This window comes from Lissotriton vulgaris, chromosome 1_1 (genome assembly GCF_964263255.1).
Source record: "Lissotriton vulgaris chromosome 1_1, aLisVul1.2, whole genome shotgun sequence".
Taxonomy (NCBI): Eukaryota; Metazoa; Chordata; class Amphibia; order Caudata; family Salamandridae; genus Lissotriton; species Lissotriton vulgaris.
This window is the reverse complement of record NC_141685.1, coordinates 584,548,512-584,574,509: the sequence shown is the minus strand read 5'-3', so window position 1 is coordinate 584,574,509 and position 25,998 is coordinate 584,548,512. Positions and strand designations below refer to the sequence as shown.

At 48.2% G+C, this 25,998-nt stretch overlaps 1 protein-coding gene across 1 annotated transcript in view; it reads left to right on the top strand.

The window, feature by feature from the left end:
- CLCA4 (chloride channel accessory 4) overlaps positions 1-25,998 on the top strand; it is a 323,718-nt gene that overhangs the window by 197,685 nt on the left and 100,035 nt on the right. The window lies entirely within an intron of this gene.

Below are 25,998 nucleotides of genomic sequence, written 5' to 3'. Positions count from 1 at the left end.
TGTGTTGGTTAAATAATCACCTATGCTCTTTAAGATTGCATATTCATTTTGGGTTATCCTACATCTAATGAGGTTACTCAAGAAAGAAAGAAAAAAAAGTTGTTTGACTGTTCCTATGGAAGTGCTGTTTTAGTAAAACAACTGGTGATGAACACATGACCTGAACACATGACCTGTAACTAGTGACGTGAATCCAGTCTTTAGAATGACAAAACTTCATGATTTCCCGCAGAATTTGAATATGTATTAGCGAATGAGGTACAAGCTGTCACTGTTCATGAAGGCACTGATAAGTGACCAATGGAAGGCCAGATCTAATAAGTTTATATAGCGCCACTTCTAGTCTTCTTTTGTCATTTATAGTCCTCTGAATATCAGTTGTTACTATTACCAAAAGTAAGAGTAATCTACTTCCAACCGTTAGAGAGATGGAGAAATTTGGATAGCCAGGCCTCCAATCCATGAGCTGCACATCACAGAATATGGCAGTGTTGAACTTTTAACTACCAGAATGTCCTTGCTGGCCTAAGTCTGCCTATCTATCACTCCTAATATCTGATACAATTCACAAGCACTCTTTTCAATAACTCATTTCTCTCTGTTTCAAGCAGTGGTGCCTCACTTATATTTAGGTGGTGGTAACACTTATCTCCAAAGGAAGGTCATGATTATGCCAGCTTTAGTTTTAAGTTCGGCATTTAAGGTAAAGAAACTGATACCATCTGCTAGTCATCAATCTGGCAATCGATCGCCTCTGGTACAGCATTAACACCATCATCTCATTATATAGACAGATTATTTACATGGGATTACTAGAGTCAGAGATTCAGCCATTTCAGGAAAGAGACATGAACTTGGTCCTTAAGGGGCATATGTACCAAAAAAGTGAATTGCGAATCTCAAATAGCGATTATTAGCGAACCGCTAATTAAGAATCGCGAAACGCGATGCCAATAATTATTCGCAAATATTGAGCTATTCCCTAAAAATCGACAAATCAGAGGGGGCGTGGCCAAGAGAGCCAACATGGCGGACGCAGCCTAGGAGAGCTCCGTCCCACTGATAGATTATCCGTAGACTTATCCTAATTCCCCCACCCTGCGGTGTCCCTGAGGAGCAGCTCCTGTTACGGGCGCCAGTGGTAGGCTCCGTGTGCAATCCCGGCTTCTGAAGTGCACCGGAGACCGGAGATCCTGACTTAGGGCGGTGAGGCCTGTGTCAGGCTGAGAAGCCGGGGACCTTGAGTTTGGCGGGTCCCGGTGGTGGTTGCGACCCAGCACGGAAGGCAGGAGGCGAGTGGCGCTGATTCCAGCTTGGCGCGATCGGTGCTCCAGCGGCACGGACTGGCCCTCCCACACCAGCGGGCAGCCGGGAGTCACCGCAGCTGACAGCCGTGTGATCAGCCCTGGGCGGAGAGGAGGTGGTGCGGCCTGGCCTGCCCTGGGACGCCGGGGACTTGCTTTTGGTGTGCCTCCGGGGAACCGGCCAGAGCGTCGGCCTGCGCAGCGATCATTCCTGGCCACAGCTAGCCCAACGGGGCGGAGGGTAAGGAGGAATGCCGGCTCGGGTGTGCCGGGGGCAGCTATTCCGGCGGCCTGTTCGGGCCGCGGCGGCAGCGACGGGAGGCAGTCCGGGGGTGCTCCCCCCTCTTTCCAGACATATATTGGGTCCAGTGGCCCTTGGATGTGAGGAGGCTACAGAGTGACGATCCGGTCGCTTTGGACCCTCTCTGCCTACTCCGGGTGGTCCGAGGGAGCACGCTTTGCGGGGCTGTGGGTCTCCTGGTGAGGCAGTGGCCAAGCGGCGGCGGCGGGGATGCAACCATTGTCCCCAAGGGCCAATCGTTGAGCTGGCGCAGCCGGGTGGGACGACCGGACCAGTGGCCTGACTTCTCGGTGGTCAGATCGGGCTGCAGCCATTGTGGAACTCCGCCGAGCATGGAATCCGTTCAGAAAGGCCTAGCGCTTCGAGTGGCAGATGCGGAAGGGCGCGCTAGGCGGAACAACCTGCGTTTTGTGGGCCTACCGGAGGGCTGTGAAAAGGGCAATATGGAGGGAGTCCTGTCACAGTGGCTGGAGGGCTGGCTTTCCCAAACTCTCTCTCCCGCTGTTTTGTCATTGAACGCACGCACAGGGCCCTTATGCAGAAACCGCCGGAGGTGGCAAGGCCACGGCCAGTGATTGCTAAACTTTTGAATTCTTATGATCGGGACACTATCCTCAAACTTGCATGGGAAAAGGAACCTCTGCTTTATGAGAACCACCGAATCATGATATTCCCGGACTATATGCGCATGGTGCAGCAGCAGCGGCAATCATTCACGGTGGCAAAGGCCCGCCTGCGCGAACTAAAGCTTCTATATGCCCTGCTGTTTCCGGCCCGCCTGAGGGTGGTGTACCAGTCCCACATTCACTTCTTTGATACTCCGGAGGAGGTGTTCCGCTGGACTGATGAGACTGTACCGCTCGGAGTTCACACGCCCCCGGGGTTGGATGGACTCCTCTCAGGGTAGGCCGCAGCCGCAGGCCTCCCAGGGGACTCGTCGTAAAGGCAGTTGGAGGTCCAGGTCCCGGCGGCACTCGGCGTCGGAGAGAGGGAAGGAAGCCCGGGACGGTCATACTGATGGAACTTGAACTGATGCCGGTGATACTTTGGGAGTGTAGTCCACGGCGACTTTGAACACTCAGCTATGTGTTAGAATCTAACTGGTTCTCTTGTTGTGTTCTTCGATTTTGCTTTAGTCAGGTTGGTGGGTAGTTCACTAGGAGCGGATTTCCGCCATGCACATGGAATGCAGGGGCCCTGAGATGTGGGGTGGGGGGAAACCTTGAGTGGGAGGTATTCAGGGGAGTGGGTTAGTTGCGGGGACTGAGGGGTTTGGGAGAGCTTATGGGTATCCATTGGGGTGGGGGTCTCCGGCCTCCCGTTGGGGGTCGGGCGACCACTATTCCATAAAAGGTACTTCACTGTTTTTGAGGTATGGGGTGGGGAGTGGGGGTGGGGCGGGAATGGAGTTGATGGGGTTTGGGGGGTTGTTGGAGGGGGCAGGGGTCGCATGGTCGCACGGGTGTTCGGAATATGAATGTGTGGGTGCAGATTGGGCCCAATGGCGGGACTTTTTCCTTTGATGTTCTCTGATGGCTCTCTCCGGGTCATGAGCTGGAATGTGCGGGGCTGCCTAGATAAGATTAAGAGGGGGGCGCTACTACGACAGGCAAAGACGGCTTGTGCGGATGTACTGCTGCTCCAAGAAACTCACCTGCTAGGTACAAAGGCGCCCTGTTTACAGCAGTACGGTTACCATCAGGTGTTTCATGCTGGCTTTACGAGAGGCTCTAGGGGGGTCGCTATCCTTATACATCGCAGGGTCCCATATGTCCATTCCACTCAGTTGACAGATACACAAGGTCGCTATGCTATTGTTAAGGGCACGTTGGGTGAGGAGCCAATAGTGTTTGGAAGTGTCTATGCCCCCCCCCCCCCCTCTGCAGTTGTCCCTAGTTGAGAAACTGTTTGGTGTATGGGCCACTATTTCAGATACCTTACAGATCATAGGGGGTGACTGGAACGACATCATGGACGGCCAGATAGACCGGTATCGCCCCGGGTGGGGTGGGGGGGTGGTCTCAGCTACTAAGCTTCAGGGTATGGCACGCGGTCTCAATTGGGTTGACACATGGAGACACTTACATGGCAGTACGAGGGGCAACACGTATATTTCCGCAGTTCACAAATCCTTCTCTAGGTTGGACTATCTGTTTGTCCCTGGTGAGGTGAGTAGGGGACGGCGGGCATTCTTCCCCGCGGATTGTCGGACCACTCCCCGTTAACGGTGGACATTGGCCTTGATAGGGAGCGGCAGCCATTCAGGTGGCGCCTGTCTGTGTGGCATCTTCAACAGCCGGACTATCAGAAACATCTGGGCGAGGCTGTGGCCCACTTTCTCACTGAAAATGTGGGGTCGGTGGCAGATGTCAGTACAGTGTGGGAGTCCATGAAGCCGACACTCAGAGGGGTGGGCATAGCATGGAGTGTGGCAGCAAAGAAGAGCAGGGAGAGCCTGGTTCGGGCAGAGGTCAACATAGCAGCCCTAGAGCTATTGGGGAGCACAGAGGAGGGAGCAACCGCCGCGGGACAACTCCTTCTCGCACAACAGTCGTATGCATCCATGTTGAAGGATGAAGCCAAGCAGATCTGGCTAGCCACACGCAGCCGGATCTATCAATGGGGGGACAAGTCAGGGACGATGCTCCACCGGCTCTGTCAGGGCACGTTTCAGGCCCAGATGTTGCCTCGGATAACGTACCAGGAGGATTTGTTGATTACGGACCCCGTGGCACTGGCCGAGGGGTTAGCCCCCTATTATGCCAGATTATATGCCCCGAATGAATGTCTCCCCGCTGAGGTGGGGGACAAATTCCTGGCAGATATGCCACTGCGCGCGGTTTCAGACGAGGTACGGGACAGATTGGACCTCCCCTTAACAGGGGAGGAACTCGGCACGGCTCTCGGCGAGCTTAATACAGGCAAAGCGCCCGGGCCCAACGGGTTTCCTAGGGAATTCTTTAATAAACACCACCTACAGTTGGGAGCGCTCTATCGGGAGACAGTAGAGGACGCAAGGGAGCGGGGTTGCCTTCCACCAGATTGGAGGCACGAGGAGGTGGTGGTCTTTCACAAACCTGGCCGTCCCCCTGAGCAGCATGCTTCTTACCGCCCGATCTCTCTGTTGAATGTGGAGGCGAAGATCCTGGCCAAAGCGCTGGCCAACCGCCTCCTACCTTATATAACCGAGTTGGTTTACCCCGACCAGGCTGGTTTTATGCCCCAGAGGGCGATCAGGCACAACATACGGTGGGTGCATGTGGCGGTGGCAGCGGTCCGGAACACCAGAGTGCCTGCAGCACTCCTGTTGGCTGATATGGACAGGGCATTCGATTCCCTGAGTTGGGTCTACCTTTTCGCCTTATTACCCCGTCTAAATCTGGGTCCCAGCTTTTTGTCGTATCTGCGGCTGCTCTACACTGACCTGACGGCTTCGGTCCGGATAGCAGGGGTTACCTCTGCTAAATTCAACATTGGGAGGGGCACCCGACTGGGGTGCCCTCTCTCACCCTATCTTTTTGCCCAGGCCATGGAGCCGCTGGCCGTGTGGGTCCGCATGGTCGCATAGTTACGTGGATTCGAATGGATTCAGAACCTCTCTGACAGAATTGTGCTATATTTGCGGATGATGTCCTCTTTTTCCGAACAGATATTAATCGATCAGGGCCGCGGATCCTCGAAATCCTGCAAATTTTTGGCAAAACCTCAGAGCTCTATTTGAACCCTGGCAAATCCACCTTATGGGAGCTAGGAGGCCGACCGCGGGCAGGAGCCTGGGCCTCTGCATTACAAGTGGCGACAGGGGGCCTTAAATACCTGGGAGTATTCGTCGCCAAGGTTCCCTCGATTGCCTGGGAGCGGAATGTTGTGCCGGGGTGGGAGCGAGCCAGAGCTGATATCAAAACGTGGTCCCGTATGTCGCTTACCATTTATGGCAGGTCTGCGATTTTTAAAATAGTGGCCCTCCCCAGATTACTTTATCAGATACAAAATCATCTGTATCCCATCCCCACTTCATGGTTTCAGCAGGTCAATGCGGCTGTGGGACAGTTCCTCTGGGCCGGGGGGCTGTACGGGTTGCAGTGCGTACATGCTTTCTCTCCACCTACTGTGGGGGTCTGGCGACGTTGGATATCCTCTCCTACTATCAGGCGTCTCATCTCCTTGTCCTCAATGACTGGTGGTACGGGGATAGGAGGGACCCGGCGTATGCACTGGAACGTCTGTTGATGGGAGCTCACTCGCTTCATACTATCCTCCATACGGCGCGGATACGGCAGACCCTACCACCTGGCACCCAGTTAGTGTTTCAAATTTGGAGGCAGTCCCTGCGGCGTATGGGATGGTGGAATACTCTGACGGGCGAAGCGCCCCTTTGGCGCAAAGGTAGACTCCCCGGCTTGGCTGCGCTTCAGGGCTTTGAGGGGGTGGGATAGCATTGGTATTTCCACGCTGGGGAACGTACTGGCCGGGTGACACTGAAGTCCTTTCAGGATTTAAGCCGGGAATTTGCTACGCCCCGAACCCAGTTTTTCAAATACCTTCATGCGCTTTCACCCTATTTGGTGGGATTGGAGCCGCTCCCCGAGTTTAGTCCCCTAGAAGCAAAGGTATTTATGGGAGATTTGGGGCCTAAAAAGATATCCTGTATATATCAATCCCTGGTCACGCATTGTTCCCCCTCGCTGCAGAAGCTACGGGATTCCTGGGAGGCAGATGTAGGTACCCTGGAAGAGGAGGAATGGCGGGAGGCATTGGCCGGGCCCCGGGGTGCAGCTATATCCATGCGTCTCCGGCTTATACAATACAAGTACCTTCATAGGGTGTACTTCACTAGGCATCGGCTGTGACGGGCAGGTCTGATAGGCTCCCCGGATTGTCTGAGATGCGGGAGGGAGGCTGGGACGTTCCTACATACGGTTTGGAGCTGGCCTGCATTGGCCTTTGGAAAGGGGTCTGGGACTGTCTCTCTGAAGTGCTTGGGTGGGAACTCCCCTGTACACCACAGCTGGGCCTCCTTCATGTACTGGAAGGGGTGGGAGGGAACATCTACAAAAGGCATCTGCTGTTGTTGGGCCTCACCCTGGCTAAGCGGGATGTGGCTAGAGCCTGGAAGGATACTCAAGTCCCTACGGCCGTAGCATGGTAGAGGGGGCTTGACTTTTGCATGGGTCTGGAGGAGCCAGTGTTTGTTGCCAGGGGCTGCCCTCGGAAACACTTAAAAATTTGGAAACGGTGGGCTGAATATAGGGGCCTATGGCTTGAGCCTCCGGTGGACCAAGATCCCCTGGTTGATGTGGGCTGAGACACTACAGACAGTTCCGCGTCTTGGGTTTGGTTGTGCTGTACAGAAGTGAAAACAAAGAAGGTTGACCATGCAATGGGGGGGAGGGGGGCAAGGGGGGAAGGGGGATGGGGTGTTGGTATATGGAGGGGGTGGGGGGGGTAATGTCTATTTCCTGCTCCAGTAATTGTTGCTTTATCATTTCATTTAACACCTTGGGTGCTATGGCTTTTCACCTCCTGTGCTGGAAAAGCTCGAAAGGCATTATTTCATGACAAGGTCAGCTCGTCATAAGCACAGCTCCAGTGTGCCTCATGACGAGCTGAGCTCGTCATGAGCATGGAAGGGGTTAAAATAGGATTGTGTTTCATTGCTTGAAGCTTAAAAGTCCTGCAGTTATCTCTGGAGTGCAAGAGACCTGCATATTGTGTACAATCTTCAATAAAATATGTTTTCAAAAACAAAAATCGCCAAATCATATAGCGAACTCCAAAATAGCATTTCCTTATTAGCAAAATCACTAATAAGAAATTGCAAAATTTGCAAATCTGCAATTCAGGTGCAGCTTGATGACATCAAACCCAGGAAGTGTGACTGCCCATGCTGTTCCTGATTGCCTGAAGCTCTGTCAGAGGCTGGGAGGAGAACCATACCATTCTAAACCGCAACACCACCAATACACAATGGATCCACAGGGGAAGGATAAGGAGGCAGTTTGGAGGAAAAGAAAACACAAATTCAAAGAGATGGAGCAGGAGGTACTCATTGAGGAGATTGTCTATAGCCATGAATTGCTGTTTGGCAAACAATCCCTTCAAGTCCCTGAATCACAAAAGCACAAAATATGGCTGGACATACAGGCGAAGATGATTCCCATAGGTGTAACACTGCCCTCCATTGGTAACCTTCGCAAGCACTGGTATGACATGCACTCCAGGTGTAAGGATAAGGTTGCCACCAGGCTTATGGTGTTATAGAAGACTGGTGGGGGTACATCTACAGAGCCAGAATCCACACCCCTTGAGGAGTTGGTGCAGTCTACCCTACATCCTGAAAGCATCAGCGGGGTGGCAGATATCGATAGCTCCAACACGCCAAACACCAGAAAAGGTAAGAAGCATGCTAAATCTGCCCTGACACCAACTTAATGACAAACTCAGAAATGCACCAATTACAAAGTAGCAAAGCAACTCTATTCCACATTTTCCAGCCCACCCAGCAATGCATCATGGGATTATAATACAGTTGAGCAATGATACACAGCAATGTATAAGCAGTTGACACAAAATAGTAAAGCCAAAAAGGCAAGACAGTATTTAGGTAACCAAAATGCAGAACACTTTATTCAGTGAACAATGGAAAGCAGAACACACAATAAAAAGTGCTTTTGTATTTACAGTTGAACCCGAAACACAGGGTGACAACACTGAAGCCGACGAGGCAGCACAGACACAGGACCAGGCAAGGAAAGAGGATCCAGACCAGACAACACTGCCAACACCTGTTTCATGACTACACCGTCACATTGTGCCTCCACTCCCGGAGTTGGAGGGAGAACCTGAATCCATAGAGGATGAGGCTCATCCAGAGCAAGAACAGTATGCACAGCAGGTACATGATCAGCCCCCTATGCACTGTACGGACGAGAATTGCAGGAGACGCAGCCAAGGGCACAAACCAGCACAGACGCAGGAGAGGATCCTTCCGTATTTTCCGGCCTAGAAGACACAATGGTGAAGGTCCAGCACCTGCAAGCCAAAAGCATGAAATGAATACACAGGCAGCTGGTGTCTGTTAATAATAATCTTACAGACATGAAGGAGGGTGTCAGAGAGCTCAATCACAAAGTTGACGAGGCACATAAGGTCTGTTCAGACAGCATCAGGGAAATGACTGGTGCAATAAAAGAACTCTGTGCCACAATGAAAATGGACCAGGCATCCAGACGTAGGGGAAAAGAACGTCTGTTCACCCGTCTGGACATATATAGCAAGGCAGTCAACCGCTTGTCAAATGCCACATCAGTACTGCCACGACGCACAGTGACCATGCATGTAGAAATGGCACACTGCAGCCAGGATGTTGCCAAAGGTTTGGTGCAGGTCACCAATGCAGTTGACCAGCTGCAGACAGCTAACATAGGTGGCATAGGTCTCCTGGGCTCAGGGGACAGTGAGGAGCTCTCCAGCTGAAGCAGCATCACCCCACCAATTACAGAACCCAGATGGCGTAGTGGTCGGCAGGGAACACCATCAGATGCCTCAAGGGAGAGCAGTCAGCACCCTGAACGTGCAACTTCAGGACGTGCACGGAAAAAATGAACTGACTTACCGCAGCTGAATGCTATGGGCTAAGTAACCCATGGCATATGGACATTTGTAAATCCATTACCCATGCACTGTGTACATGACATGTGCAACAGCAAGTGCCACACATAAAGTGTGTTTGTAGGCTGTGTGAATGCAATTTACCTGATGCTAAGGTACATTAAAACACAGTCATTCTCAAATCATTATTTGCATTGTGTCATCATTACTCACCTAGAAATAGTTGTGTGTTATTTCATCATGTCTCTGTCGGCCCTCAGCTGCCCCACACACCACCTGCTGGTCTGCAAAGGGGATCTGGTACCTCATCCTCATCTGATTCAGTGTCTGAGTTCCACTGGTAAGCCTTTTCTTGTTGCAATGTTGTGGAGCATGGCACTAGTAGCCACAATCTTGCAACAGGTCTCTGGGCCATATTGGTGTGCTCCTTCACTTTTGTGCAGGCAGCAGAACCTGCTCTTCAGTATACCAACTATCCACTCAATTACACAGCGCATTGACTTGTGTGCCCGATTGTATCTTCGCTCTCTTGGATTAGCCGGATTGAGGTACAGTGTGAGGACGAATTCAAGCACTGCATATGCACTGTCCCCTACAGAATTAAAGACATACGGTTAATCACTGCCCACTCACCTCAGCCCTTGACTGTATGTCAGAGTGTTTGACATGCATTTACCTAGTAGGTAGCCCTCGCCAAATTCGCCCCCAGTGAGACGTGTGTATATTCCACTGTGTCTGAAAAAGAAGGAATTGTGTGTATTGCCAGGGTATTTTGCCACTATATCAGTTATTATATATTTTGCATTGCAGATGGCCTGTATGTTGAGTGAATGGAATGATTTGCGATTTCTGAATACATATTCATTGTTTGAAGGGGGTGAGAGGGCTACATGGGTACCATCTATGCAACCAATGACATGGGGAAATTGAGCAATCTGGTAGAAGTCCAGTTTGGTTTGCTGCAATGCCGGTTGTGTAGCGGGTAATGTGATGTGATGATGCAGCCTCTGTACCATTGCATCCAGGAATGCATGGAAGAAGCGTGACAGGCAACTCTGGGAGACCCCTCCTCCTGTCACTAACACTCTCTGGATGCTCCCTGGTGCCAGTAAGTGCAGTGAACACAGGATCTGCACAAGTGGTGGATTGGTGTGGGTCCTGCGGGTTCAGTGTTCAAGCATGGGTTTTAGCTCAGCAATTAAGTCCAATATGATAGCTGAGTCCAGCCTATACTTCTCATGTTTCTCTTCCTCTATCTGCTGTTACAGAGTGATGCGCACTCTGAATACATGTTCCTGTCGCCTCCTTCTCTGTGCTGCTGCTTGAATCCACACCCTCCTGGTTATCACATACAGCACTGGCATTGTTGAAGTCCCTGTGGCATTGTGGGCCTGTTTAAATAGGTTCCACCTGGTTACCACCTGCTTTGAGTTGGCGGTAAAAATCCGGTGCAAAATTGCAAATTTTGTAGATTCGCAATTTGCGATTTTCTGTTAAATAGGTTTGCAAATTCGCTTTTTGCAACATGGGTTTTAGCAAAAATCGCAAATTGCGATACAGGATTTGCAATTTCACGCAAGGATATTCGCAGATTGCTGGACTTATTTTACGATGCGAAACTCTACAGGCAAATTCATGGCAACACAACAGACCCTCCGCACACCATCGACCACGACCCCCTGCCAGCCTGGGCCAACGTGAACATAGATGACACCATCAAGACCATGAGCACAATCCACTCCAGCTCTCCATCAGACCCACTCCTGCACCACATCTTCAACAAAGCCAGCAGCTCCATCGCACCCCACCTGCATAACGTCATCAATCTCTCCTTCGAGACCGCGACCTTCCAAGAGAACTGGAAACATGCCGAGATCAACCCCCTACTCAAAAAACCCAAGGTGGACCAGAGAGACCTCAAGAACTTCCGGCCCATCTCCCTGCTTCCGTTCCCAGCCAAGGTCATCGAGAAGATCGTCAACAGACAGCTAACCCGATACCTCGAAGAAAACAGCATCCTGGACCAATCCCAGTCAGGGTTCCGCAGCAACCACAGCACCGAGACTGCCCTCATCGCCGCCACTGATGACATCAGGTCCCTGCTGGACAACTGTGAGACCGCGGCCATCATGCTCCTGGACCTCTCCGCCCCTTCAACACCGTCTGCCACCACACACTATGCACACACCTCCACAACACAGGGATCCGAGATAAGACCTGGAATGGACCACCTCCTTCCTCTCCGGCAGAACCCAGAGAGTCCGCCTCCCCTCTTTCCGATCCGAAGCCTGCAAGATCATCTGCGGCGTACCCCAGGGATCATCCTTCAGCCCGACACTGTTCAACATCTACATGGCCCCGCTCGCAAAAGTCGCCCGACAGCACAACCTCAACATAATCTCCTACGCCGACGACACTCAACTGATCCTCTCCCTCACTAAGGATCCCCTCACCACCAAATCCAACCTCCACGAAGGAATAAAGGCCGTCGCAGACTGGATGAAGATCAGCCGACTGAAGATGAACTCGGACAAGACTGGAATGACTCCTCATGGCCTACGGCACTGGGAGCAGCCCGACACCCACCGACCACGCATGCAACCTGGGAGTCATCCTCGACTCAACACTCTCCATGACCAAGGAAGTCAACGCAGTCTCCTCCTCCTGCTTCAACACCCTCCGCATGCTCCTCAAGATCTACAGGTGGATTCCGACAGATACAAGAAGAACAGTCACCCAGGCCCTCATCAGTAGCTGACTCGACTATCGAAACGCCCTCTACGTGGGAGCCTCGGCCAAGCTCATCAAACGACTGCAACGCATTCAAAACGCCTTTGCACGCCTGATCCTCGACATACCACCCCACAGCCACATCACCCCCCACCTGAGAAACCTGCACTGACTCCCCGTCAACAAGAGGATTTCCTTCAAGCTCCTCATCCACGACACACAAAATACTCCACAAGACCGGCCCAGCCTACCTCAACAGACGACTCTTCTTCTACATCCCCAACCGCCAGCTCCATTCCATGACATGGTCAGTGACATCACTGATGACATCACTGATGTTATCAGCCACATTATCATCTGATGCACCTCTTCACACCCGAATATAACCTTTGATACACGCACTCTAAAATACAGACTACCTATATCGGAACCATAGACAGACCAGTAGCAGTTAGTACATTCCCGCTCAGTGATTCATACGTCTAAATACACATCCACTCACTAACCCATACAATCACTCATACACGCAGTCATTCACATGTGTAGCTACTTACACATATACCACTAAGATATCCATTCACTCACCAACACAGCTATACGTATACTCACTCATACAGTCCCTGACAAATGCAATCATAAAACCAGTGAATCACCCACTCACAAATCCGTGCAGTCACACACCTCTACCCACCCACACAGGCACTCAGGCACCCATACAGGTACTCCGACAACCAATCATTAACCCATGTAGACACTGAATTAGCTACTCACCAACCCATGCAGCCACTTCCACATCAACTGAAAGACTGATACAGACATTCACACAGATTAATCATTCACCGATTCATTCACTAAGACAGGCTTAATCACTCACTTATACAGGCAGTTACACAAACCACTAAATCATCTATTCAGACACTCATACACCCACTCATTCTTCAATACACCTTGGCATATTTATATATATATATATATATATAGAGTCAAAAAGGCTTTATTTCGATAAAAACATATCATAAAAGCTTTACAATTTTAAAAATCACATTAGGAATTAAAAACAAGAACTGATCTATTCACACCACATTTTTACAACCATATTTACAAGTTAAAAAGCAACATTTTAAGCAATCAATTAAGAATCAGATTAAACATTTCATTTAAGCCTTTTGCTTCTAACATGCCATGCCCATGATAGGAATTTAGAGAGGCCACAGGCATACGATGGCCATGAATATGCCATTAATATGCGCAGTGCCTCAATATGAGACCTGGTGTTTAACAACCGACACAGAGGTTTGAGCCACCTATTTCTTTGGTGCGTATACGCCGGGCATTCAAACATGAAGTGTGCTATTGTTTCTGGTCTGGTTAGACAGATAGGGCAGAATACTTTCGTTTGAGCCGGGTGTTTCCAGCGAGCTGTTAAGGCGCGCACTGGGAGAACCCCGACCCTAAACCTGACGTAGAGGGCCCTATCGAATGGTTTCCAGATGATATCCAAATAAGGTTGCCGGATCGGTAGATCCTTAAACTTTAAAAAGTCATCCGTGAGCCTGCCCAGAGCATGATCAGTGCTAATTCTAGATGCAACCCAGTTCCAATAGAGGCTCTTTAGGGTTGCCTTCGGGGGAGAGGACCCACTAGCCCATGCCTCACTAAGGCACAAGTCACCAAGCAATGCTTTTACATCTTTTAACCACTTTACTTTATGCCATCCAGGCAATGTCATTACTTCGGATAGCCCTTTAGCATATTTGGCCAATTCAGGTACTCTCCACAACCGGGCCCAAAGGAGCAATGGCCGGAGCTTTGCCAGATCGCTAATAGGGCAACAGCCTAAGTCAAGCAATAAAGGTATCACTGGGGTACTCTGGGGAAGTGACATAAGATCCCTATAGAATTTATTTTCGGACCTTGTCAGTTTGTCTATACCAGTGGTGCCCCATAGCTCTGCCCCGTAAAGAGCAGAGCTAACTCCCTTGGCTTTATAGATGCCAATCACAGGTGCTATTGGCCTTATCGAACAGGAACGCTGTTCCTTGAGCAGTGCCCCGGCTACCCTTTTATGAGTTAGCAGCATTTTACAGAGGTGCGGGGTCCACTGCATGGTATGCGAGATACGTATGCCTAAATAATCTAACACAGTGACCCTTTCCAATGGCACAAGATTCAGTGTAGGGGGGTGGCCAAGTTTTGTCAGGGGATTCATCACCAAATACTTTGTTTTATTAGTATTGATTACTAAACCCGCTGCATGCAAAAAACCTGGAAGTTATTGAGGAGGTTTTGGAGGCCCATTGGGGTCTTAGATATTAGGAGCGTATCATCTGCAAATAGGAGGGTAGGAATTTGCTCGCCCGCCAGGGATGGTTCATCTGAAGGATCTTTTAGCAGATGCTCAACCACACCATTCACGTATAGTGAGAAAAGTGTGGGAGCAAGAACACATCCCTGGCGAACCCCTCTCTCTACCGGGATTCTGTTTGTTTTCTTGCCTTCTGTGCCCCATCTTATTTGGGCAAAGTTGCCTTCATGGAGCCTCACCAAGATAGATAGGATGTAACGTGGGAGCCCCATATCAGAGAGTACACCCCAAAGAGTCTCCCTAGGCACAAGGTCAAAGGCAGTCTTTAAGTCGATCAACGCGAGATAAAGACTGCCTTTGCCTAAGTCCACCACCTTCCAGTAGATTAGCATTAATCTAAAAGCCTGCTCTATTGTGCCCATATCAGCCCTAAACCCGCTTGGAAATCAGAGAGAATCTCATTTTCGTCAATACATTGTAATATTCCCCCCAGCAGCACCTTGCCAACAACCTTCTGAGTTGAATCTAACAAGCTTATAGGCCGATAATTGGAAGGGTCATCCCTCAGCCCCTTTTTAAAAATGGGCACAACCTCAGCCCCTTTCCAGGACTCAGGGATGGCAACGCCCCTGTCAATGGCCATAAGCAAAGAGTGTATGAGCTTCCCCCATTTCTGCTTATCTGATCGAAGCAAGTCCCCAGGGATGCCATCAGGGCCGGCTGCTTTTTGTGGCACAATAATGCTAATAGCATACTCCACTTCCTTAGTTGTTAAAGGAAACTCGTTAGAAGCATTCTCTAAAACATAAAAATTAGATGTACCTAAAACGCTAGTCCCATGCTGGCAGGTATACAGTTTTGAGAAGTGGTCAAACCATGCTTGGCTAGTAATATTGCACGCGATGAGGTCGCTATCTGGTCTATGTCTAACTCTTATTGTATCCCAGAAGCGTCTAGTGTCTAGCATATATATATATATATATATATATATATATATATATATATATATATATTCACTGAAAATATAGTCGATAGTCGATATATAGTTAGGAATTTGCATTTACAAAACCTTGAAAATTCAATGAAAAAACCATTGGTTTTAGGCCATATATAGTTAGGGATTTGCATTTACAAAACCTTATTTTACTCGCATAAAACCATTGAAATTCCATATATAGTTAGATGCGCTAACTATATATCGCGCACCCGCAATCCACTGCTGATGATGTCACATATTACATCATTCATGACATGGTCAGTGACATCACTGATGACATCACTGATGACATCATCCAGTGACTGTATGTTTCTGTAAAGTTAAAATATGTCTTACATATTGAAGAATGAGTGGATGTATAAGTGTCTGGATGAAGGATTTAGTAGGTGCATGACTGATTGTATGAGGGAGTGATTAAACGTGTCTCACTGAGTGCATGGGTTAGTGATTAAACTGTATTAATTTGTGCATCATTATATCTGTTGTTCTGTAAACTGCTGCATGTGTTGATCAGTAGCTATATGAATAACTATATGGGTTATTGATTGGTTGCTCAAGTATTTGTATGGGAGACTGAGTATGTGTGTGGGTGGCTGGGAGGTGTGTGACTCTGGTGTTTAACAACCGACACAGAGGTGTGTGACTCTGTGCATAGATGTGTAAGCAGTTGATTCACTAGGTGTATGAGTTCAAGAGTGCATGTGGAAACAGCTATATGGGCGGTTGACTGTGTGCATGAGTGTATTGGTGAGTGAATGGATATCTCAGTGCTACATGTCAAAGTAAGTACATATGTAAAACACAGTACATGTGAGAGTTAACATATATAAATAACTGTGCATAAGAGCCAGTGAATGTGTGAGTGGCTGTATAGATCATTGTGAACATGTATCAAGGATTGTATAAGAGAGTAAAAATGTGTTAGAATATGTTTCAATAAGTAAGGTGTGTATAACTGTATAGTTGAGGAATTGGAGGTGTGTTTGATTCTTTGCATGACTGTCTAGGTGTATGAGTAACTCCATGGATGAGTGACAGTCTGTGAGTGTCTGTTTTCACTGAGTGTATCTAAGGATATATCAGAGTCTGTAGAGGTTCATCGTATTAACACATGAATGATGTCATCTGTGATGTTGTCAGTGATGTCATTTGAGTTGTCATTTGAGTTGTCATCAGTGATGTCATTTGAGATGTCATCAGTGATGTCATTTGAGTTGTCATCAGTGATGTCATCAGTGATGTCACTGACCATGTCATGAATGATGTAATATGTGACATCATCAGCAGTGGATTGCGGGTGCGCGATATATAGTTAGCGCATCTAACTATATATGGAATTTCAATGGTTTTATGCGAGTAAAATAAGGTTTTGTAAATGCAAATCCCTAACTATATATGGCCTAAAACCAATGGTTTTTTCATTGAATTTTCAAGGTTTTGTAAATGCAAATTCCTAACTATATATCGACTATAACCTATGGTTTTTTCAGTGAATTTCAATGGTTTTTTAATAGCAAATATGAAAAGCTTTAAAATGTCAAGTACGTGATAGATAAAAACATTTTCGTATTTATGCACGCTGATGTGCTTTGAACGCTGCACCCCCCCCTCCCCTCTTTTCTCTTAGTAGTACTCTCTCTTTGCAGATAGTGAATGGTAGTTAACGCAGGCCTTTGCCCCCGTTGTAATCCGTCGTGCCTGCTTGTCTCTCCATTTGATTGATTGTTATCCAAGCATTTACTGTTTTAGAATTGGTTCTCTTTGGATCATTCTCTATTTACAAACAAGCACAAAGTCGCAATACTCTGTTTAGTCTTTGCAGATAGTGAAAAATCGTGTAAAAAAATAAAAGTAATCGAGCAAAATCAGTAGGCCACTAATTGGATCTCTTTTTGACCTCGCTAAAATAGAAATATTAGGAACAACCCTTCATGAGAAATACGAAAATAGTGAGATGAACTGAGCTCCACACCATGAGGGCTGCAAGACAGCTCGACTCCGTCACCCACCCCGCCCAAAATAACGACAAACCCTATGCAAATATTAAAAATATAGACAACACACCAGCAAAGAAACAGGGTAAAACATTTTATTAAATAACTATTTACATAACTATTTTATACTTTTTATTGCCCGATCCGGCTAGCTCAATCGATCGATCATGAAACTCATGCACTCTGATAGCAAGCGTTGCTACTGATGCTATGCAGACCAAAACTGGTTTTCAGTTTGTACATTTTTCTAGATTTTTCAATCCAAGGTTGGTTGACTTTGTAGAACGATGGCTTCAGATTTTCAACATACGGTGTGGTGGCGCGGACTGGGAGGGGGCGCTTCGCTCCTGCCCCCTCCCCAAGTAAGATTTTCATACGTGAAAGTACGTTAATGGTTTTGGTCCCTGAGTTGCTTCAATGTCACTGCCATTCTCAAATGGCATAAGTTCTGGATGTTGGGTGCCATAGTTCAGAGTTCTGAGCAGCGCTTGTAACACTGTCTGAAGCTTATTTCCACCTACTGCAGCTTCACTATTCTCAAAGTAAGTGAGTGTCGTTTGTGGACCTGATTGCATTTGAAAACAATGTGATATGTTACCTTCCTAAACAGCTTGACGGAGGCCCCCGAGGGGCGGTGTGATGGCCATGGACTCGGAGAAGACGCTTGGCTCCGACCCCCTCCCCAAGTCTTATAGCACTGGTGTAGCCTGAGATCGCCCCCGACATAGGCGGCCGGCTCCCGGGGTCCGGCGGAACTTTTTGCCTTTTGATGACTCTTCTATTCTGGACCTTGTCCCACAATCCGTTTGACCTGAAGACACGCTGTAGTGGGGCGCCCCTTTACCGTTTCAGTTGCCATTCCGCCCGCTTTTGCTACACTGTGCCTCTTCCGCCATTCAGCTGTTTACCGCCCGCTCTTGCGACTACAGCGTCTCGCTCACCATGTAGTTGAGTTGCTCCCGCTCTTGCGGTGCAGCGATAGGCGGCTGCCACAGGACTCTCAAAATGGCGGCCGGCTCTTTGGTTTTGGGCCTGGTCCACTAAAATGGCCCTGGGACACCTTTGAACTCGGACGCTTCCCTGATAGGGCTTGGGTCCCATTCTCGAAAGCGTCCCCTCAGCCGTGAAGATTCTACAAAAGTCTTGGGGGCCCCCGACTCCCGCAGGCTTCTGGTGGGGAGCGGCTGCCATGTCTGCTCGTGGAATGGCCACGACGGAGCTACGAGATGGTAGTGCTCTCATGCTGACGCCAGCTTTAGTCTGAAACATCCAGAAACACTGTAGACTACCAATTCGATCAGTTCCGGTAGCACCCCAACATGACCCGGAAGAGAAGAACTTGCCCTCCCCTCTTTGACTGATGGTTCTTGTTGCCTGTCCCCTCTGTTGTCATTTAACAGAACTTTTTGGACTGCTGAAAGGGGTTGTGTTCCGAACGCTGGTTGGTGGAGACATTTTGACTATATTCTTGACCTACGTTGTCGCGTAATGCGTTATATGACACGCCGCGTTAGCGCACCCGGAAGTGATCCGAGGCGCGGCGCGCAGCGCGTAACATAAGCATAACAGGTCATGTGACTTGTTAATAAAACTTTTCATTGGTTCATTTTACTTTTGTTATTTTAATGATGTAAAGCTTGGTCATATGACCTAAAAATTACGCTTTTTATTGTTTTCGAACATTATTTTTTTTTAAACATATGTTATAATATTCCAGGCTAATGTACTTTCCCGGAAAATTTACAACTGTCCTGCAAGTAAAATATATTCCTTTTTCGAGAAAAAGGGCGTTTCTTCGTTCCATGACGGAGCTGTTGAGTAAAAGAGACTCGGCCTGCTGTCTTAGTCGCCGATACGCCTGATTATCAGATTCTTATCGATCACTTTATGTTGCAGAAATGAAAAACACAACTGCCCTTGACCATTTATCTTTACTGCGTTCCTACATATTATACCTTTTATCCGTCATGTAATTGGACTACTTTATTTCACTTGCCTTTTACTGATTCGAAAACAGTGACTAAAAGTAAAAACTTTACCAATGTAAATACTACTACCATGTTTTGTTTTAAAAAGCTTTATTGTGAAAATGTCAGTATACAAATACGGGCCTATAACCACGTGGGCCGGCCACGGAGCAAACTGGAATCGTATATGATGAGGAGACATTTACATTATGGAGGAACGTAACGAACGAGCCATTAGGTTGCAAGAACTAAGGTGTCTAACAATTGCGGAATCGGTGGACGTACATTTTGTAATTAAAATACGACAGGGCCACTTACAAAAAAGTTATCTAGATATACATTTGCGTGCAAGTACCATGGGTGACGTTAATTCGAACTTTCAATAGTACAGTAATCAATAACACATCAGAACTTAATATCAATAGGGATGTCGAAATATTCAATCAATTCTCGTCCCCGCCCGCCATGAGCATCAAAACTGCATTCATATCTCGTGATATCAAGGTTGTTCAACTAGTACACAACAATGAGTTACGAGTCCCATTTATACCGGCGCCATTTTGGGCGAGGCCGGGCAGGTCCTAGATATAGTCAAAATGTCTCCACCAACCATCGGCCAGACCAGAACCCCTTTCGGCCCTTTATGCTACAAGATGGTGTCTTCCATTCAGAAAATATTATTGGCAGCATTTTGAAAGGAAAAATAAACAGCCGTTCTCCTAGTGAGTTTCACATTGTTACATTTAGGAAGAATATTGAAGAGTAGTATGTGGAAAATCTGAAGCCATTTTTCTACAAACTCTCAATCAGCCTTGGATGGGAAAAAAAATCCTGAAGAATGTACAAACTGAAAACCAATTTTTGTCTGTATAGCATCAACAGCAACGCTTGAGTCAGCTTTGTGTCAAGCCGCCATTTTCATTCACTCAATAGCGTCCCCCTGCAGACATTCAGGGACCTGGTCGTGTTTTCAGATGAAACGGATTGTAGGACAAGAAGCAGAAAAGAAAAGGAAAAAAGTTCCGCCGGACCTCGGGAGCCGGCCGCCTATGTCATGTGCGACCTTTGGCCACACCAGGGCAATAGTGAAGCTGCAGCAGGTGCAAATAAGCTTCAGACAGTCTTCCAAGCACTGCTCAGAACTCTCAACTATGGCACTCAACATCCAGGACTTGCCATTCGGATCTTGGCGCCTTGTGCTGGTTCCGACCTATTCACACATCGGTCCACTACTGACATCACCTCATAAGCCAACGGGACACCCCACGCCGACTTTCGGTGCAGCATTGTAGGATGGCCACACCAGTGCGGCAACTTGCTGGACACCACCTCGGTGCCATCCGGATCTCGGCGCGTTCGAGTCACTGTGCCGGAAGAGTGACCGGAACTCAGCTGAACACGCCGTCTTTCGGCGCAGCATTGTAGGATGGCCACACCAGTGCGGCAATTTGCTGGACACCACCTCGGTGCCATCCGGATCTCGGTGCGTTGTGCTGCCTTCGGCCTACTGTAGCCGCAAGTGCGGACGCAACTCAGTTGGACGGCGAGTGAAACGCTAAGGGGCGCCACACTGCAGCCGAGGAGCCTCCATCTTGGGGGAGACGCACAGCCCCCACTGACTGACGCGACCTCACAGGCCAACGGGGCGCCCCACGCCGACTTTCGGCGCAGCATTGTAGGATGGCCACACCAGTGCGGCAATTTGCTGGACATCACCTCGGTGCCATCCGGATCTCAGCGCGTTGTGCTGCCTTCGGCCTATTCGCACATCGGTCCGCTACTGACGCCGCCTCACGTGCCAACGGATTTTCTACGCTTTTTGTAGCCCTATGCCGCATAACAGGTCATGTGACTTGTTTATAAAACTTTTCATTGGTTCATTTTACTTTTGGTTTCCTAAAGATGGAAGGCTTGGTCATATGACCTAAAAATAACACTTTTCATTGGTTTAGAACATTTTTTTTTCCCAAACGATGAAAGCCCCACCTTGTTTCTGGATGTTTCAGACTAAAGCTGGCGTCAGCATGAGAGCACCACCATCTCGTAGCTCCGTCGTGGTCATTCCGCGAGCAATCATGGCAGCCGCTCCCCACCGGAAGCCTGCGGGAGTCGGGGGCCCCCAAGACTTTTGTAGAATCTTCACGGCTGAGGGGACGCTTTTCGAGAATGGAGCCCAAGCCCTAGCAGGCAAGCGTCCGAGTTCCAAGGTGTCCCAGGGCCATTTCAGTGGACCAGGCCCAAAACCGAAGAGCCGTCCGCCATTTTAAGAGTCATGTGGCAGCCGCCTATCGCTGCACTGCAAGAGTGGGAGCAACTCAACAACATGGTGAGCGAGACGCTGTAGCCGCAAGAGCGGGCGCAACTCAGCTGGATGGCCGCCACCTGGGGAGGCCCGTTCATGCCGCCTCCCCCACGCCCCCCCCCCCCCGGGTCGCCCCACGCCAATTTTCGGAGCAGCATTGTAGGATACCAAAACCAGTGCGGCAGTTTACTGGACATCACCTGGGTGCCATCAACATCTCAGCGCGTTCTGCTGCCTTGGGACTATTCGCACAACAGACCGCTACTGACGAGGCCTCCCCCCGCACCACCCGGGACGCCCCACGCCAATTTTCGGAGCAGCATTGTAGGATACCAAAACCAGTGCGGCACCCAGGCGACATCACCTGGGTGCCGTCCAGAACTCAGCACGTTGTGCTGCCTTGGGACTATTCGCACAAAAGACAGCTTCTGACAATTGTTGCTTTTTTTGGTGAAAAATGTTTAAATGTTTTTACAGTTTTTGTTCCGTTCATTATATTTAAAAGTTAATAAAGTTTTATAATCTTACTTTGTTGGAGTGTTATATATTTTTTTAAAAACGGGTGAATGGGGCCTTGAATCGGGTTATTGTCATGTGTGGGCTTTGCAAGTGTACTGCTACAGGATCGGACATTTCAAACTCAAATGCACGTTCTTTTTCTTACCTTTCCGAAGCATGGAGCGCAATAGCAGGCAGAGAAAGGGTGATGCAAGTGTTGAACACTGCCTAGCCTGGAAGTTGCTGGCAGTGCCCCCCCGCCCCGCCCGCTCCTGAAAGAGGACACACACACACCGCTGCCCCGAGTACTTCACAGAACTTTAAAAGACCATGCGCTTGTTTATGAGGCTTAAATGGTTTATCACCCCTTCTAGAACCCCTGCATCGACCCTCTGACGTTTCCTGGAAGAATTACCACGTAACACAATACCAAGCCCTGTCAGCTGAAACCCCTGAGGAATCATGGGGCATATTATCAAGGGGGTTTATCTCCGCTTTTTTGGCTTTAAAAGCCAAGAAAGCGGAGATAAAATTATCTCCCTATTACCAAGCTGTCGCTAACATCAGTTAGTGACAGCTAAAAGGAGATAGCGACCATCGTGGGCCCCGCTTTGCATGTCAGTGATAGTGCCCTGAGCAGTTCTTAGCCATGTTATCCAATGGGAGGTGGATAACATGGCTAAGAGCATTTGCTCGATAATACATGAATATCGCTGACTTTTCTGCGATATTCATGCATTGCGGCCGTTTTTTATCGCATTTGCTATAAACCTTGCTAATAGCAAGGTTTATCTGCGATAAAAATCGCCGATGTGCGGCGATAATTTTTGTCTCTAAACAAGTTAGAGACAAAAATTATCGCTAGTTGTTGGTAATATGCCTCCGGGTTTTTGCTTGCAGAAATCGGGAGGCGGGAGACTAGCACTGAAATCAGTAGTCTCACGCCTGAATCGGGAGGGTTGGCATGTCTGGATTCTCTACAGCTGGGGCCATAAACTACATCCGCAGGGGTAGGTGATAGCCTGGGACCAGCCTGGCATCTAAAATGGCTGCCGTGCACAACAAAATTGTGGCATTGGAAAAAAGGCAAGATGGCGCAGACAATGTTTATCAATAAGGATTCATTTATAACAAAATATTTTATCGCAGTGACAAATTGGCGGTCAACACTTCCTGATTTCCATCGAATCGAACGTTAACAGACATCACGCAGCAAAAAAAATAAAAAGCTCACGCACAGCCGCTGGAAGAGATGTATCAACATATATGAGCCTCCTCAGCCACCCTCATGAAACATAGGGGATTAGGATACGTCTCCCGCACCCCCTTATACCTAGTAATTTAATTAAAACGAAGCACAAAATGGCGAATTCTCGTTTCGCTACCAGTTTGCGGCCCAGTTCGCGGCCCGTGAAGCGCTTCTACCGTGAAAAATCATTTTTTTTTTATTTTCCCCACGGGACCCTTTAATAACCCCAACATCATTCCTAGGGGGTCAAGAGGGGTCTACCTTGCCCCCTTTCATTAAATTCCCCCTTCGTTTTTCACGTCTTCTTCTCTCTCGATCCTACCGAGAGATAAGATGGTGGCCGCTCCGGACTGTTTAGAATGTTGACAGACACCGGAGAGCCAATCAGCTTTCTGCGCTCAAAGTTCCGTTTCGCGAAAAGTAAGCGAACCGGAGCGCAGCCTGGAGCGCTGTTACAGATATATATCTTGTTTTAAATGTTAATTTCTCAAAAACTACTGGAGCACATATATTGAGACCTAGCAAAGGCACATTGGGCTAACAGTCCCTACAATTTTGCCAAGTTTCGTGCAAATCCATTCAGCCGTTCGAGCTAAAAGTGAGGCCAAAGGCCCTATGGAAATTTACATGGGAAAAACGCGTTTTGGGACCCCCCTTTTTCCTCGGCCCCCCCTCGACAAAACCCCCCCAAATTTTCAAGGGCTGCTCAGAAACAAAATGTGCCATTTTCCTGAAAATTTCAGCCGATTCCGTCCACAAACGCCAAAGTTATTAGACATAGAATTTTCAAAAATCCCATAGGGAAAAAATCCTAACTATATATACCTACTGGCGATAGCCAGTAGGTAATATATATATATATATATACATATATATTACCTACTGGCGGTCGCCAGTAGGTAGTTATAGTTAGGATTATTTTCAATACAAAATCTCAACATTCTATTGTGAATAACTTTGGCGCCGGTTCAGGAATCTGCCTGAAAATTTCCTCAAATTTGCCTCGCGCGCCCCGGGACTTCCCTGAAAGTTTGGGGGGGATTTGTCAAGCGGGGCTGAGATAAAAGGGGGGTCCAAAAACGTGTTTTCCCCATGTTAATTTCCATAGGGCGGTCAACCTCACTTTTAGCCCGAACGGCTGAATGTATTTCCACCAAACTTGGCAAAATTGTAGGGACTGGTAGCCCGATGTGCCTTTTCTATGTCTCAAGATATGTGCTCCAGTGGATTTTGAGTAATTTAGGTTAAAAAAAATATATATATCTATAAGCGCTCCCCGGTACGCGCACCGGGGTGCTAACCAGCGCGCTACGCGAGTTCGCGCGCGGAAAGCTGATTGGCTCTCGGGTGTCTGTCAACATTCCAAACAGTCCGGAGCGGCCGCCATCTTGTGTCTCGGTAGGATCGAGACACAAGAGGTGGCAAAAACAAAGGAGGAAATGACCATAAGGGGGCAGTGTAGACCCCCCCTGACCCCCTAGGTTTGATGTGGGGGCTATAAAAGGGCCCCGCGGGGCAAAAGAAAAAAATATTTTTTTTTTATTTGCGCGGGGGGAGCGCCCGGTACGCGCACCGCGGAGCGTACCGGGGAGCGTTCCATGGGGAAAAAAGAATGATAGAGTTTTAAAAAAATGTAGTCTTTTTTTATAATTTGGAGGTAGTTCTAAAAAGAACTGTTTTTTTTCTTCTTTTTGTTGTTTTATATTTTTTTTATGTTTTTTGAACATTTTGTACTTTTTTTGGCTTTTATGAACTATTTTATATTTTTTTTGTTATTTTTATGGGGAGAAACAAAAAACAGGGAATTGAAAATTCCTCAACTGGAGCAAAAAAAAATTAGGGATTTTTGGGGCAATTGTGGTTGTCACCAGCAAGGAGGATGAGTTTATGCTCTGCTCACCATAGGAGATGGTCTTACCACAAAAAATACATGTGATCCTGAATTCACCAAACCGTGGTTGTATGCAAGGGATCGTCTCCCTTGTCTCTGGTCCCGATGGAGTGGGTTGCTTTCTTTTGGAGGTACTGGGTGAAGATTGGGGAGGGTTACTGGCCAGTTCTCTCACCTCTGCGGCAGCATAGTTGTTGGGATGCTTGCGCTGCATGTGCCTAATCATGGTGTTATTACCAAATTAATATTTTTTGTTAGGGTTCCCCCTTGAAAGTTCAATGCCACAGATTTGGCAAGTCACCTTTGGCGCATTGACTTTCTTCTTGCCCTCTGGGATAGAAAAAAACTCCCATACAATGTGCTGCCTTGGCCTGTATGGGGTATTGTCTTCTGGCAGCCACCTGCTCCCCTCCTCCTCCTCCTCCTCCTCCTCCTCCTCTTCTTCTTGACCACCAATGTGATGTTGTGGTGGTCCTCTTGGTGGTGGTGGTGGTGGTGCAGATGCTCCAGCTGCTGCTGCTACTGTAGCCATTTTAAAGTACAAAATATTTCTCTTAGATCTCCAAACAGGTCTTCCTCAGTCAAAGGACAAAGTCAGAATAAGGAAAAAGGTGGGGGCTTTCATCATTTGGAAAATGAAAAGTGTTATTTTCAGGTCACATGACCCGGGCTTTCATCATTTGGAAACCAAAACTGTTCTGCAGCAATAAAAGTGTTATTTTCAGGTCACATGACCCGACGCGCTTACGCGACGCGCCCCCACCATTGGTTTCACACCAGTTATAGTTAGCTGGAAATTTTACTGACAAAAACCATAGAAATTCCAACGTTATAGTTAGTTGGACTCAC